Below are 11,145 nucleotides of genomic sequence, written 5' to 3' on the forward strand. Positions count from 1 at the left end.
ATAATAGTATATTAATTTATAATAAAATTTTTTCAAAAATTCAATAAGTTATTGTAAAATAAAATAGATAATATACAAATTATAATTTATTATTGCAGATATATTACAATAAAAAAAAAAAAAATAAATAAAAATATTTGGTAATGTATGTTATAAACAAAATAATTTGTTGTAAACAAATTATATAATATGTTATATTTATTAACAAATTTATTTACTCTTATATAAATAAAATTAGTGGCTTCCCAAAAAGGAAAGCCTGTTTAAATTTATCGGATGTATTAAATATTCTTTAATAAATTTACTAAATATTTTAAGTAAATTATTATATTTTCTTAACCTCCAAAACCATACAAAGTACGACCTTGTCGTTTTAATGCATATACAACATCCATAGCTGTAACTGTTTTACGTTTTGCGTGTTCAGTATATGTAACAGCATCCCGAATAACATTTTCAAGGAATACTTTAAGTACACCACGTGTTTCTTCATAAATTAAACCAGAGATACGTTTTACTCCACCTCGTCGTGCTAAACGACGAATTGCAGGTTTTGTAATACCTTGGATATTATCACGCAAAACTTTTCTATGACGTTTTGCACCCCCTTTTCCAAGACCCTTTCCACCTTTTCCTCTGCCAGTCATTTTAATAAAAAATTATTTACAATATTTTAACGAACGGATAACACGTGTGTTAACCTCACAAGTATTGTAATGTATGTGAGCGCCGGTACAATTGTGCCTTTTTATATAAAGCATTAAAGATTTTTTAAGCCACGCCTATACAATTTGATTAGTCCATACTCTGATAGCTATCCAATAGGATATGACAACAAAAATTTTGAAATTTCATATAAATATAAATACAACACATTTATTTCGCATTTAAACATTTGACTTTGTAGTATCAAATTGTCGAATATAATTTTTAAAATTGTGTGTTTTTTTGTAAAAACATTATTATTTGAAAATGGCTAGAACCAAGCAAACTGCACGTAAATCAACTGGTGGTAAAGCACCAAGAAAACAATTAGCAACGAAAGCTGCACGTAAAAGTGCACCAGCAACTGGTGGAGTAAAAAAACCACACAGATATCGTCCTGGTACAGTAGCTTTACGAGAAATTCGTCGTTATCAAAAAAGTACTGAATTGTTAATTCGTAAATTACCATTCCAACGTTTAGTACGTGAAATTGCACAAGATTTTAAAACCGATTTACGTTTCCAAAGTTCAGCTGTTATGGCATTACAAGAAGCTAGTGAAGCCTATTTAGTAGGTTTATTTGAAGATACCAATTTATGCGCAATTCATGCAAAGCGTGTTACAATTATGCCTAAGGATATACAATTGGCAAGACGTATTCGTGGAGAACGTGCATAAGCGTTTTAAATGACAATTTAAAAAAAAAAAAAACAAATAAGAAATATTTTCGGTCCTATATATAGGACCAACATATATTATTAAATAAGAGAGTATATTATTTTTATTAAAAAATATATATATATATATATATATATAAATTATTGAAATAAAATTAAACATTATTAAAATTTTGTTATAATTATAAGCGATTGCTATTTCTAAAAATAAATAAATTTCATAAAATTTATATTATTTTATATTCATTTGAAATATTAAAAAAACTTCTCGCTTTAAAGTAACCATGATATGAGTTATAAATGCAATAAAATTTTATACAAAAAATAATATTTATTTGTTGACGAATAATATAAAAGGTTTACATTTCTAAATAACATATATTTATATATGGTGTGTAAAAAAAAAGAAAAGAAGAAAAATAATTTATATTTTTAATATAAAAAGGCAACCGCACACAGTGTTCCCAAGCGGTCACCCATCCAAGTACTGACTGTGCCCAATGTTGCTTAACTTCGGTGATCGGACGAGAACCGGTGTTTTCAACGTGGTATGGCTGTTGCCAGTAATAAATGAAAATTTTTACAAATATATATTTTTCATAAATATCATTAATATTAAAGTATATTATTAAAATTTTCAATGAAGTAATCAATTTAAATATATACTTATTTATTATACCATATATTTTAAATAAAAATGCAACCGCACACAGTATTCTCAAGTGGCCACCCATCCGTGGTACTGACTGTGGCAAATGTTTCTTAACTATTATTTTATAAAATATTTATACAAAAAATAATTTACTCTTATCAAATATTAATTTGTGGCCTGTATTAAGGCCTATGTTATTTTCATTTTTTAGCAAAAATAATGAAATATTTCAATATATTATTAAAGTAACAGATCATTTCTTTTTTGGTGCTGCTTTTTTAATTTTTGTAGGAGATGATTTGGCAACAGAAGCTTTCTTAGCTTTTGGTGCTTTCGGTTTACGAGCAGGGCTACTTTTGGCAGCGGATTTTGTACTTTTTGCTGGTTTTGCTTTAACTGGTGCTTTTTTTGATGCCGCTGATGATTTTGCAGTAACTTTTTTAGCAGCAGTTGATGATGATGGAGTCGCTTTTTTTGCTTTAGGCTTTTTGGCTGCCAATGATGTAGTTGTGGCTTTCTTTTCTTTTGGTGCCCGTTTACTTTTAGCACTCTTTGCTGAACCTTTTGCTCCACTTTCTTTTTTGGATACTTTTGATTTAGCTGAAGAATTAGATGAAGCGGAAGCAGCCAATTTGAATGAACCAGATGCACCTTTACCTTTAGTTTGTACCAAGGCTCCCTCAGTTACAGCAGCTTTTAAATATTTTTTAATAAATGGTGAAATTTTATCAGAATCCACTTTATAATTTGCAGCTAAATATTTTTTAATTGCTTGTAATGATGAACCACCACGTTCTTTTAAATTTTTAATTGCGTTAACAACCATTTCTGATGTACGTGGATGTGTTGGTTTTGAATGTTGTTTTGTACGTTTAGCACCAGAAGCTGTTGCTTTTTTTGTTGGTGTTGTAGAAGCAGCAGTAACCGCAGTTGCTGCAACAGCTGTAGAATTTTCTTCGGCCATATTTTTTTACTTTATAAAAATAATGTATTTATTATAAATATTTAAATGATAAAATATAATAATTCTATCAAATAAAAAATAAAGGTTTTCAATTATATCATTATTCACAATAATATAAGTCCCTATGTAAGTCAAAGTACCATGTAGAAAACACATAAAAATTAAATAGTATTTCTAATTTACTGTCGTAGTAAACATGATTTATTTTTTCAATTTCTATAATATATAAAATAATAAATTATAAATTTAATAATAATATTTATTTTATAAATTAAAATATATTTAATTTTTTTATTAACAATTATTAATAAACATAGTTTAATATTAATTATTTCAATCATACAAAACAATAATATTTTTAAGGTAAACTTAAAAAGTATATATTTTTATTTTTTATTTAATATCGATTTATTATAAATTATTAGTATATAAATAATTAAAAAATTTAATATATAAATATATATATTATAGTATAAGATTTCATTTTTAGAAAAACTTTTTTTGTCAATAATGAAAACGTATTATTATGAAATGTGTTAATCGAACATTGACAAAATATATTTCATTAGAAAATACTTTTATTTATGCATTAATATCAATAATTAACTATTAAATTAATTTTTTCATAATTATATAAAGAAATTTTATACTGATATAAGTATTTATATATTATAATATTTATTTTAAATATAAAAAAATTTATGACAAAATATATTATTAGAGTATTTGTTGAGATTAATATAAGATTATTTTAAATAAGAATTAATTTATATAATTATTAAAATATTATTAATTTTATGTTATGTAATTTTAATAAAAATAAATAATAATAATAATAAATATACAAATTTTTTAACAATTTAAATTTTATATGATCTAAATAATTTTGTTAAGTACGATATGAGAAATCATTGTAAGCTTCGTTAAGAAACTTTGTAATATAAAATAATAATAATAATATTAAATATATAAATAAATAAAATAAATTTGATATATATTTTTAGTTCATTCTGTGTATAAATCAAAGGATACCGAATAATTGGTAACGGATGCGATATATTATAGTATCGAGTATTAAAACATAATATATAAATTTATCTTGTTATTCAAATTTTTTGTTACTTAACTTATGTATTTAGAAAATTTATAATATTATTTATATAATTGACATAAAATCTTATAAATTGAAATTTTATTAATATGTATCAAAAGAAGAGAGTAACGTATTGATATAATATCAAAGGATACTGATTATTTAAATAACGAATACGTCATATATTGTTTGTGTAACGAAGTTCACTTGGCCATCTAGTTTAAAATAACATTTTCAATAGAAAGTTTATATGCTTTGTTTTTTTTTTTTCTTTAATTATTAAAAAAATAAATTGAAATTTAATTCAATCAAATTTTATAATAATTTTAAAAAAATTTTTCCTTTTAAAAAATATTTTGTGATGTTGTGATAATATGTATTAATACAAGTGCATCCTGATACTTTTATCTCTAGTAAAGGTATGAGTATCATGAACAGTTTTGTTATCTAATGATATTATTTTGATAATATTTTGTGTATATTCTTATAATATTTTGTCTAAATATCATCATAATACAATATTATTTTGATAATATTTTATGAATATTCTTATAATATGTTACCTAAATGTCATCATAATATGATGAATTATTTCCATAATAACATATAAAAAAAGAAAAAAAAAAAAAGAATCATTAATTTATAATTATTTAAATTGATTCTTTAAAAAAATATTATAATATATTATTTATAAAAATAATTTTTACTCTTATTTTAAATAAATTTGTGGCCTTTTATTAAAAGGCCTATGATCGATGTATTATTATTATAAAAATTAATGCAATGTTTTTAATTTATGCTTTCTTTTCAGTTTTCTTTGGTAATAACACTGCTTGAATGTTTGGTAATACACCACCTTGAGCAATTGTTACACCAGATAATAATTTATTTAATTCTTCATCATTACGAATTGCCAATTGTAAATGACGTGGAATGATACGTGTTTTTTTGTTATCACGGGCAGCATTACCAGCTAACTCGAGAACTTCTGCAGCCAAATATTCCATAACAGCAGCCAAATATACTGGGGCACCAGCACCTACTCGTTCAGCATAATTTCCTTTTCGTAATAATCTGTGAATTCTTCCAACAGGAAATTGTAATCCTGCTCGGCTTGATCTTGACTTTGCCTTTCCCTTTACTTTACCACCTTTACCTCGTCCAGACATAGCGAATAAATTTATTTAATTAATATTTTTTTTTGTAAATATAATCACACAGATGTGTACGTTACGGGGATTGTAACATAAATGTTTAAAATGTTATTTGGGTATTTTAATTTATAATATTTATAAAATATAAAACTTTAAAAATAAACCAATCACCTTATAGTATTATTTTTAGCCAATCAGAGAGTAGTATTCATTTTTATTGTTATATCCATCTTCGCGTATATAATACGCTAGTTGTATACACGACACGCTCATACATATACTGACTGGTGTTCTGTAACTATCTGTGTATATTAATTGTTTGTAACAATGCCACCAAAAACAAGTGGAAAAGCAGCAAAAAAAGCTGGCAAAGCTCAAAAAAATATATCAAAGAGTGATAAGAAAAAGAAGAGGAAGCGCAAGGAATCATATGCAATTTACATTTACAAAGTATTAAAACAAGTGCATCCTGATACTGGTATCTCTAGTAAAGCTATGAGTATCATGAACAGTTTTGTTAATGATATTTTTGAACGTATTGCTGCTGAAGCATCACGTTTAGCACATTATAATAAACGTTCAACAATCACAAGTCGGGAAATTCAAACCGCAGTTCGATTATTATTACCTGGTGAATTGGCAAAGCACGCTGTTAGTGAAGGTACTAAAGCTGTTACAAAATATACAAGTTCAAAATAAATAAATCGAAAATATTATTTAATTGATAACATAAAAATACATCAACATATAAAAACGGCTCTCTTTTTAAGAGAGCCATCAAATTTTTTAAATAAGAGTAAATTATTTTTATATATACAAAAAAATAAAATAAACAATTATTAATATCATATTTAATATAAAATTTTATATATTAATAGCTTGAATATATCTATTATTAGTATATCAATATTATTAATTTTAAATATAATAAAGGATATCGCGGAATATATATCGTAAATCAGTGTAATGCAAATGCATTACATTACCTTTATTATTTTCATTTTACATTTACTACTTGTTTATGTACGCTTATAATTATTAGAAAAATATTTTTAATAATTTTAAAAAATAAATGAAATAATAAAAATTTAATAATAAATTATTTATTGAAAGTATAAAAAATGGTATAGCAAAATCTTTATTTTCTTTGATTAAGGCGAAATGTTTTATTAGTTATAAATTCGATAATCTCCTATCGATACTTGTTACTCTTAACTTGTATATATAAAAAATATAATAGTATATTAATTTATAATAAAATTTTTTCAAAAATTCAATAAGTTATTGTAAAATAAAATAGATAATATACAAATTATAATTTATTATTGCAGATATATTACAATAAAAAAAAAAAAAATAAATAAAAATATTTGGTAATGTATGTTATAAACAAAATAATTTGTTGTAAACAAATTATATAATATGTTATATTTATTAACAAATTTATTTACTCTTATATAAATAAAATTAGTGGCTTCCCAAAAAGGAAAGCCTGTTTAAATTTATCGGATGTATTAAATATTCTTTAATAAATTTACTAAATATTTTAAGTAAATTATTATATTTTCTTAACCTCCAAAACCATACAAAGTACGACCTTGTCGTTTTAATGCATATACAACATCCATAGCTGTAACTGTTTTACGTTTTGCGTGTTCAGTATATGTAACAGCATCCCGAATAACATTTTCAAGGAATACTTTAAGTACACCACGTGTTTCTTCATAAATTAAACCAGAGATACGTTTTACTCCACCTCGTCGTGCTAAACGACGAATTGCAGGTTTTGTAATACCTTGGATATTATCACGCAAAACTTTTCTATGACGTTTTGCACCCCCTTTTCCAAGACCCTTTCCACCTTTTCCTCTGCCAGTCATTTTAATAAAAAATTATTTACAATATTTTAACGAACGGATAACACGTGTGTTAACCTCACAAGTATTGTAATGTATGTGAGCGCCGGTACAATTGTGCCTTTTTATATAAAGCATTAAAGATTTTTTAAGCCACGCCTATACAATTTGATTAGTCCATACTCTGATAGCTATCCAATAGGATATGACAACAAAAATTTTGAAATTTCATATAAATATAAATACAACACATTTATTTCGCATTTAAACATTTGACTTTGTAGTATCAAATTGTCGAATATAATTTTTAAAATTGTGTGTTTTTTTGTAAAAACATTATTATTTGAAAATGGCTAGAACCAAGCAAACTGCACGTAAATCAACTGGTGGTAAAGCACCAAGAAAACAATTAGCAACGAAAGCTGCACGTAAAAGTGCACCAGCAACTGGTGGAGTAAAAAAACCACACAGATATCGTCCTGGTACAGTAGCTTTACGAGAAATTCGTCGTTATCAAAAAAGTACTGAATTGTTAATTCGTAAATTACCATTCCAACGTTTAGTACGTGAAATTGCACAAGATTTTAAAACCGATTTACGTTTCCAAAGTTCAGCTGTTATGGCATTACAAGAAGCTAGTGAAGCCTATTTAGTAGGTTTATTTGAAGATACCAATTTATGCGCAATTCATGCAAAGCGTGTTACAATTATGCCTAAGGATATACAATTGGCAAGACGTATTCGTGGAGAACGTGCATAAGCGTTTTAAATGACAATTTAAAAAAAAAAAAAACAAATAAGAAATATTTTCGGTCCTATATATAGGACCAACATATATTATTAAATAAGAGTATATTATTTTTATTAAAAAATATATATATATATATATATATATATAAATTATTGAAATAAAATTAAACATTATTAAAATTTTGTTATAATTATAAGCGATTGCTATTTCTAAAAATAAATAAATTTCATAAAATTTATATTATTTTATATTCATTTGAAATATTAAAAAAACTTCTCGCTTTAAAGTAACCATGATATGAGTTATAAATGCAATAAAATTTTATACAAAAAATAATATTTATTTGTTGACGAATAATATAAAAGGTTTACATTTCTAAATAACATATATTTATATATGGTGTGTAAAAAAAAAGAAAAGAAGAAAAATAATTTATATTTTTAATATAAAAAGGCAACCGCACACAGTGTTCCCAAGCGGTCACCCATCCAAGTACTGACTGTGCCCAATGTTGCTTAACTTCGGTGATCGGACGAGAACCGGTGTTTTCAACGTGGTATGGCTGTTGCCAGTAATAAATGAAAATTTTTACAAATATATATTTTTCATAAATATCATTAATATTAAAGTATATTATTAAAATTTTCAATGAAGTAATCAATTTAAATATATACTTATTTATTATACCATATATTTTAAATAAAAATGCAACCGCACACAGTATTCTCAAGTGGCCACCCATCCGTGGTACTGACTGTGGCAAATGTTTCTTAACTATTATTTTATAAAATATTTATACAAAAAATAATTTACTCTTATCAAATATTAATTTGTGGCCTGTATTAAGGCCTATGTTATTTTCATTTTTTAGCAAAAATAATGAAATATTTCAATATATTATTAAAGTAACAGATCATTTCTTTTTTGGTGCTGCTTTTTTAATTTTTGTAGGAGATGATTTGGCAACAGAAGCTTTCTTAGCTTTTGGTGCTTTCGGTTTACGAGCAGGGCTACTTTTGGCAGCGGATTTTGTACTTTTTGCTGGTTTTGCTTTAACTGGTGCTTTTTTTTGATGCCGCTGATGATTTTGCAGTAACTTTTTTAGCAGCAGTTGATGATGATGGAGTCGCTTTTTTTGCTTTAGGCTTTTTGGCTGCCAATGATGTAGTTGTGGCTTTCTTTTCTTTTGGTGCCCGTTTACTTTTAGCACTCTTTGCTGAACCTTTTGCTCCACTTTCTTTTTTGGATACTTTTGATTTAGCTGAAGAATTAGATGAAGCGGAAGCAGCCAATTTGAATGAACCAGATGCACCTTTACCTTTAGTTTGTACCAAGGCTCCCTCAGTTACAGCAGCTTTTAAATATTTTTTAATAAATGGTGAAATTTTATCAGAATCCACTTTATAATTTGCAGCTAAATATTTTTTAATTGCTTGTAATGATGAACCACCACGTTCTTTTAAATTTTTAATTGCGTTAACAACCATTTCTGATGTACGTGGATGTGTTGGTTTTGAATGTTGTTTTGTACGTTTAGCACCAGAAGCTGTTGCTTTTTTTGTTGGTGTTGTAGAAGCAGCAGTAACCGCAGTTGCTGCAACAGCTGTAGAATTTTCTTCGGCCATATTTTTTTACTTTATAAAAATAATGTATTTATTATAAATATTTAAATGATAAAATATAATAATTCTATCAAATAAAAAATAAAGGTTTTCAATTATATCATTATTCACAATAATATAAGTCCCTATGTAAGTCAAAGTACCATGTAGAAAACACATAAAAATTAAATAGTATTTCTAATTTACTGTCGTAGTAAACATGATTTATTTTTTCAATTTCTATAATATATAAAATAATAAATTATAAATTTAATAATAATATTTATTTTATAAATTAAAATATATTTAATTTTTTTATTAACAATTATTAATAAACATAGTTTAATATTAATTATTTCAATCATACAAAACAATAATATTTTTAAGGTAAACTTAAAAAGTATATATTTTTATTTTTTATTTAATATCGATTTATTATAAATTATTAGTATATAAATAATTAAAAAATTTAATATATAAATATATATATTATAGTATAAGATTTCATTTTTAGAAAAACTTTTTTTGTCAATAATGAAAACGTATTATTATGAAATGTGTTAATCGAACATTGACAAAATATATTTCATTAGAAAATACTTTTATTTATGCATTAATATCAATAATTAACTATTAAATTAATTTTTTCATAATTATATAAAGAAATTTTATACTGATATAAGTATTTATATATTATAATATTTATTTTAAATATAAAAAAATTTATGACAAAATATATTATTAGAGTATTTGTTGAGATTAATATAAGATTATTTTAAATAAGAATTAATTTATATAATTATTAAAATATTATTAATTTTATGTTATGTAATTTTAATAAAAATAAATAATAATAATAATAAATATACAAATTTTTTAACAATTTAAATTTTATATGATCTAAATAATTTTGTTAAGTACGATATGAGAAATCATTGTAAGCTTCGTTAAGAAACTTTGTAATATAAAATAATAATAATAATATTAAATATATAAATAAATAAAATAAATTTGATATATATTTTTAGTTCATTCTGTGTATAAATCAAAGGATACCGAATAATTGGTAACGGATGCGATATATTATAGTATCGAGTATTAAAACATAATATATAAATTTATCTTGTTATTCAAATTTTTTGTTACTTAACTTATGTATTTAGAAAATTTATAATATTATTTATATAATTGACATAAAATCTTATAAATTGAAATTTTATTAATATGTATCAAAAGAAGAGAGTAACGTATTGATATAATATCAAAGGATACTGATTATTTAAATAACGAATACGTCATATATTGTTTGTGTAACGAAGTTCACTTGGCCATCTAGTTTAAAATAACATTTTCAATAGAAAGTTTATATGCTTTGTTTTTTTTTTTTCTTTAATTATTAAAAAAATAAATTGAAATTTAATTCAATCAAATTTTATAATAATTTTAAAAAAATTTTTCCTTTTAAAAAATATTTTGTGATGTTGTGATAATATGTATTAATACAAGTGCATCCTGATACTTTTATCTCTAGTAAAGGTATGAGTATCATGAACAGTTTTGTTATCTAATGATATTATTTTGATAATATTTTGTGTATATTCTTATAATATTTTGTCTAAATATCATCATAATACAATATTATTTTGATAATATTTTATGAATATTCTTATAATATGTTACCTAAATGTCATC

At 23.8% G+C, this 11,145-nt stretch overlaps 2 non-coding genes across 2 annotated transcripts; both read right to left on the minus strand.

Moving 5' to 3' along the window:
* Positions 1 to 1,825: 1,825 nt before the first annotated feature.
* Positions 1,826 to 1,944, minus strand: LOC123304388. The gene has a single exon (XR_006536413.1). It is a non-coding gene; the product is annotated as a 5S ribosomal RNA (ribosomal RNA).
* A 6,359-nt stretch (positions 1,945 to 8,303) lies between these two features.
* LOC123304389 lies at positions 8,304 to 8,422 on the minus strand. Its single transcript, XR_006536414.1, has one exon. It is a non-coding gene; the product is annotated as a 5S ribosomal RNA (ribosomal RNA).
* Positions 8,423 to 11,145: the final 2,723 nt, after the last annotated feature.

The sequence above is a fragment of the Chrysoperla carnea genome (assembly GCF_905475395.1).
Source record: "Chrysoperla carnea chromosome X unlocalized genomic scaffold, inChrCarn1.1 SUPER_X_unloc_47, whole genome shotgun sequence".
Taxonomy (NCBI): Eukaryota; Metazoa; Arthropoda; class Insecta; order Neuroptera; family Chrysopidae; genus Chrysoperla; species Chrysoperla carnea.